Source organism: Accipiter gentilis, chromosome 10, assembly GCF_929443795.1.
Source record: "Accipiter gentilis chromosome 10, bAccGen1.1, whole genome shotgun sequence".
Classification (NCBI taxonomy): Eukaryota; Metazoa; Chordata; class Aves; order Accipitriformes; family Accipitridae; genus Astur; species Astur gentilis.
Window position 1 is genome coordinate 29,198,663 of NC_064889.1, and position 6,241 is coordinate 29,204,903.

Genomic DNA, 6,241 nt, shown 5'->3' on the forward strand with positions numbered 1-6,241 from the left:
TCTCGCCCAACATAGTCCCTGGGTCTCCACCACGGCCACCCCTAAGACCTCCTTCATGGGCTTGGTCCTCTCTGCTGCTGTCAGCAGACTGATGAACTCTCAGATGATAGAAAAGCTGTGCAGATGACATCAAGGTCCTGGCTGGCCACTGGTTTCACTCCCAAACTCAGCCAGCTCTCCCAAACGCACACCACCTCTGCCCTCGCCCCCTCTGGTGCTGCAGCTCCCTGGCATCCCAGCATAAGGTGGCCAGCCCGCTTGAGAGACAAAGGAGGTGGGACAGCGAGGGCCAAGGGACTGTCCCCATGGGAAGCAGGGCCAGTGCAGAGCTCTAAGGCTTGGCCAAGTTACAACGAATGCAGGGCAGAGACCTGCCTAAGGGAAGGGGTTTCAGCCAGGGACCGGATGACCAAGGTGTGACCCACATGGAGCTCCCAAAATTACTCTCCTACTTCTGCTGGGGGTGAAAACCAGCAAATCTAAATTTCCCAATCTCTAATCACTAATGCACTAAGCAAGGTAGTGGCTGCCTCATCTCTGTCTCACACCCCACGCCCCAGCCCGAGGGCTGGAGCATCTTTCCCCAGGGCACTCTATGGGCAGGACTGGCTGTGGTAGTGTTTGTCACCCAGACGTTGCATCCCCATGCCAGGCTGCTCCCGTGCCACACTGGCCCATGAGGAATAGGGATATCTGAGTCCGCCTAATCAATGGAGACAGGCAATAGCCAGGGTGGAAAGGCAGGGAGGGCAGGACGGGTACCTGGAGGAGAAGCAAACATTAGTCGCTATGAAAAGCAAAACCTCCCTGATATTTTTCCTTTTAGGAAACTTGGAAACATCTATTTTATGACATTTTCCAGTGGTTTTGCCTTGTTTTATAGCAATTGACAATATTTATATAATGACATAAACCACCATAAAGCAATGCAGCCATGTAAATAGGTGTAAAGTAGAGGGCTCCCAGGGAAGCACCAGCCAGCACCGGGCTGCTGGAGACACCACCCAGAGGGAGCAAGCTCTGCTGAGCCTTCCTCTGCAACCACAAGGCCCCTCCTAAATTAGTTTGGGTATTAGGAGAGAAATCCCATGCTGGACATCAAGGACATCCCCCCCACCCCCCACCCCCCACCCCACCCCCAAGTCCGTGTTTTCTTCCCTTACCCAGAGCAGACTTAGTTTTCCTTACTTCAGAGCTCAAGGAGAGCCAACAGTTTTGCAGTCAAGGGAACCCAAGCCACCAAGTTTTGAAGGATAAAATCTGACCTCAAGTGTCTAAATGGAGGCTTAAAGCTCCAAAGCAGGGGTTGGATGCTCTCCTGGAGCTAGCATCAGTGGATACCAGGGACACCCTGCACCGGCTGGGGACAGCTTGTCCTCAGTTAGCTTGGATGCTCTTGAACCACGGGAGCTCTTCAAATGGCCTAAAAGCAACCAGATCCAACCCAAAGCCAGTTCTCCACTTGGAGAGCTGGAAGGCAAGGCCAGGGGATGTGGAGACTTGGGAACTTCCCACCGAGCACACCTGGACACCCAGCTCTCACTCCCATTTTCCAACCCTGGTGAGTGCAGCCATCCTCCCCAGCACAGCCTTGACACCCCCAAACTGACCCAGCGACAAGCCCCAGCCCCTTCCCCTATCCCACAGGTTTGGGAGGCTGCGGAAGAAACACCACCCACTCCGTCCCATGGCCGGACCACTCCAGGCACCGACACAACCTGGGAAATCAGAAGGAAACAGAGTTTGCACAAGATGAAACAACTCGGAGCCCACCACAGCCAGAGTGACCTGCAGAAGTGAAGTGCCCCACCCTTGTCCCACCAGGACCCCATACCTTGAACCCTGCTGCAGTTCTGCGCTTCCCAACAACACTAGAGAAGCCTCTTCACTCCACCCATGGTGTCCCAGTGCCCCTCGTGTGCCCCCAGTAACCTTGACCTGCAGGAGCTACTGGTGTAGCTGGTACACAGCCCTCCTCCTCTGGAGAAGGCAGAGCAGCCCCAGTTTTGGGGTGTCTGGGGGTGCAACTCTTCCCTGCTCCAGGACATCTCCTGGGGGGACACTCTGTCCGGTCACCCAAAGAGGGACAAGATGTCACCCCTAATCATCAACCTCCATGGCCAGGGGTGCAGCTCTGTTGGGGTACCAACCGCATTACGACCAGCAAGGAACACAGGCGCCCACCCATCGCCCTGGGGACAGGACCAAGGTCCTCGGTAGGGCGGAGGGGGGTGCCGGGCAAGGGGCTGCGGTGTCTTCAGCGTGGCTTCGGAGAGCAGCTGAAATGCCAAAACAATCATCACTCGACGGTAGCACCTGACAAAAGTCGTTTCGTCTCGTTTCTGTTCATTTCGTCGTGTCTGTGCCCTCTCCCCGCACACCCGCCTCCTCTCCCCTCACAAAACCTGTGTTCGTTTTGGGGTTGTTTGTTTTTTGTTTTTTTTTTTTTTATTTCTGTTAATATCTTGAACTGTAAATGTTGTTTAGTTATGACCATTGCATACTGCTTTGGGCGATGTTTCTTTACAATGCATACTAATATATTATGGTTATTATATATGAATATATTTAATGACACGTGAAAAAGTTGTGGATTTTCTTATTGTTTTTCCAAGTCGTTTCTTTTTTTTCCTTTTTTTTTTTTTTTCCTCTTTGTTCGTTTCATTAGATTGGCTGTAATTGAACCCGAAGGAGCTTGTAACTGTTCAGCACCCACTCGGTAGAACTAAAGTCAGAAACCAGTTGAATAAACTCTTGTAAACTGTAAAAATCTCCAAGGATCTCTGCTTCCTCCCACCCCGCCAGCCAGCAAGCCCGAGAGATGGGGACCTGGGCAGGGAAGTGACGGTGTTCCCTCCGCTTCCCTAGGTCTCTTCCAACATCCCCCTTGGCAGGGTCCGAGGTGGTGCACAGCTATTTTTGACCGTCAGTCCCAGCCGCGTGTCCCACCAGCATCCTCCCAGCAGCACTCCCCGCCAGCGGCCACATGCCCTTGGGGACAGCGGGGTCTCTGCGGGCTCACAGCGGGTGGGATGGGGGGTCCCCACCGGCACCTCTGGGCTCTCTGCGATTGCTGTGAGCTCTGGACCTGGGTACGTCCTTCTGGGCTCCCCATCCTTCCTCTGCTGCTGGAGGGGACTGTGCCCTGCAGTGGGACAGAGCCAGGGCATGCCGAAACCTGTGAGACCTGGCACAGAGGAGGTGGACAGGCATGGGGACAGGGGACAGCCAGAGCCTGGGGTCAGGGGAGCTGCCAAGCCTGCTCCGGACCCATTTTCTACCCCCACGCACAGGCTGCTTGCCAGGACCATCCCTTTCTGCCCATCCACTGCAGGGGGTCCGGGCTCCACCGCCCATCTCCCACAGGGCATCAGCGGTGCCAGACGCTACTGAGGCAGCTGGCACTCGAGACCAGGCAAGGGCTGGTGGTACAGACAAGCTAGAAAGCTGGAGGTAGGGGGAACTTAGGCAGCAAAACACTTCCAGAGGTTAAAATACAGGCAAAAGGTCCTGCAAACTGCCGTGAGGTCAGCCTGCCTGACCCACACCCTTAGCGTCTCTGGTAATTTATGAATTGGAAAACATCTCGGAGGTCAGAAATCTCAGATCTTTATTACGGAGACAAATGGGTCACAGGTGCCACCACCTCTGCTCCAGGGCTGTCACCTACAGCTCTGCAGAGAAGCAAATGGGTTTCCCAGATCACTCTGGCTCCGTGTCCTCCTGGCTGGTGGCCTATTGTCCAAAGAAGACACGGTGGCTCTGAAAAGAGGGGGAAGACCATATTCCCACTGAGGGCCGGAGCTGGAGCAGTTGTTCTCAGCCTGGTCCCACCAGGCAGCGCGGGAGAGCAGCCATCCACTGCGCTGAGCTCACACCCAACCTCCAGAAATAAGGGTGTGTGAAAATGCCCAGCAGCCTTTCAAGATCATCTTTATCCTCACATAGGAGCTAGGGACTTCTTATCAAGGGCACTTGGACATGCAAGTGCCTCTAACATATACCAGACTTTCCCCCAGCACTTATATTTTTGATTAAATAACAACTGGAAGCAGCTAAACTCCCAAGCACATCCTCCAAGAGAGAAATGAAGGTGATGCAAGGGAAGGTGAAGCCTGGGATGTGTCTCCAGGCACATTCCAGGGCAACAGGGAAGACCTTTGCTTGGAGAAGTCATCGCAAGTACATGACTCCAGCAGCCCCATGGCACAGATTCAGTGGGTAGCTTGAGTATCCTTTGCCCCACGCCTGGAAATCCGAGCAGCCAGCAGCACGGTGAAACCGCACCAGAGCCCAGCAAGCTGGGCTCTCCAACCCCACCTGCTCAGAGCCAAAACCCAGTGGCTCTGATATTTTAACCTTCCTTTTTCTTTGGTGGGGCAGGGAGACAGAAAAGCTTTCCACAACATAGCAGAAGGCTGCCAAGTCCACTTCTTTTTAATAAAACTCCTCACCCACATGACACATTAAATGTTACCTAAAGGGCAAGTCTGAGAACCCCTTTGTTAGACATTTCAGCAGAGCAAAGCCTCACATTTCTACCTTTCCCGGGTGATAACAGAAAAAATGTGTTTGAGGACCCAACAGATCAGAAAACATCTTTTTAAAGCCTCTATCAGAACAAAGTCACTGTCACATTGATCAGGATGAATTACGCATCCATCCTGCACGTCCTGGGAATTCAAACAAAACCTTAATTCCCTCCGTAAACGACAGATTTAATTAGAAACCCAAGTCTGTAGTCTCCTCTCAATAAACCACGTTATTCTCCTGCTGTCACCAATGATCCGTGGGGCTGGAGCCGTGCGTGAAATCCCACTGCAGGGCTTGGGCACAGACTGCTGATGAGAAACAACTCCAGGAGATTTTCCAGTGTTGGTCCCTCCACAGAACTGCAGGAATCCACAAGTTTTAAACACGTCTCCAAAGCTGCCCCTTATTTGTTTCCAGCTGGAGCAGCTTTGCTTAAAGCTCCATTTCTAATCTGAGATCAAGCAATAAACTAATAAAAAACCTGTTGTGTCCTCTTGAAAACCACGAGAACATACAACTATCTTTTTTCTTTTCTTCACTCCCCTCCTTTGAAGGCTGTAAGATGAAGCATCTCTCCAAGGAAAAGCAAGCAAACAGGCAAACAGGCACAACCTGGACTGAACATTTAAAGGCTTTGAGGATTTTCTCCAGCAAAGCACATGGAGATGTGCGGAAGACTCTGCTCCACTCCAGCCATCGGCATCGTTTTGTGTCCTTTGCCAGCAGAACGTGGTATCTAGTCAGCCACCACAAAGCACAAGCCTGGATTTTCCACCTTTGGTAAACACCAGACGAGGATGCTGAAGCCAGCAAAGCACAGTCGGCCTTGCCCCAAGATTTTGAATCCCTCCGGAGGAGCTGGTCTGTCCTTCAGCTCCGACCTTCGGTGCCGAGCACCACAAGATAGGTTGGGCACTGGCACAGAGCCCCGTTTGAAGCTCAGTGCCGTGCACCACAAGGCACAGCTGTATCTACCAGGCTTTTTCTCCACCAGGAGCACACAGACAGGGCAATGGTGCTCTTCAGCTCCAGGGAACGGTTCCTATCATCATCAGTGATAGGTATGTATTTGGTGGGGTACTCAACAGCTCCCTGCCTCTGTTTCCTGCAAAATCCCATTTTCTCTGTCATGGCCAGCTCTGTTGTTCCCACTTAAGGTCCTGGAGTGACTGAGTCAAAGCCTCAGCCCCAGCCAGCACCTGCCGGCTGCAAGGAGAAGAGCAATTTTGCACTCTGATCTGCAGACCGCCAAGCACTTAACGAAGGGGCCAGTGCCCAAGTCCCAACAGGTAGTTGGGAAACAGCCCAGAAGAGCAAAATGGCTTTGTGTCACTCAAGAGGGGATGCAGCACTGGACACCCTGGTTTCCCACCTCCCAGACCAGCGCTAGACCTGCTAGACATGCCACCACCCCAGCTGTGCAGGTGGAGAGCTGGGAGAGGGAAACGAGTGCCAAGAACCTGTTAAGAGCTGTGAAAGGAGATACTCCACCACCATAGGTGAGGACTAGCCCAGGGCTGGCAAGTGTTACGGATCTGCCAGGAAACATACGTCATGATACACAGGAAGTCTGACAGGAATTGCTTTTTTCCTTCTCCAAATCAGCTCTCAGGAAATGGAAGAATTGGAGAATCATTCAAGTGGAACATGAGACGGTAGGAAACAATAAAAAACCTGAGGCAGATAAGTTGTATATAAATGGATCGGC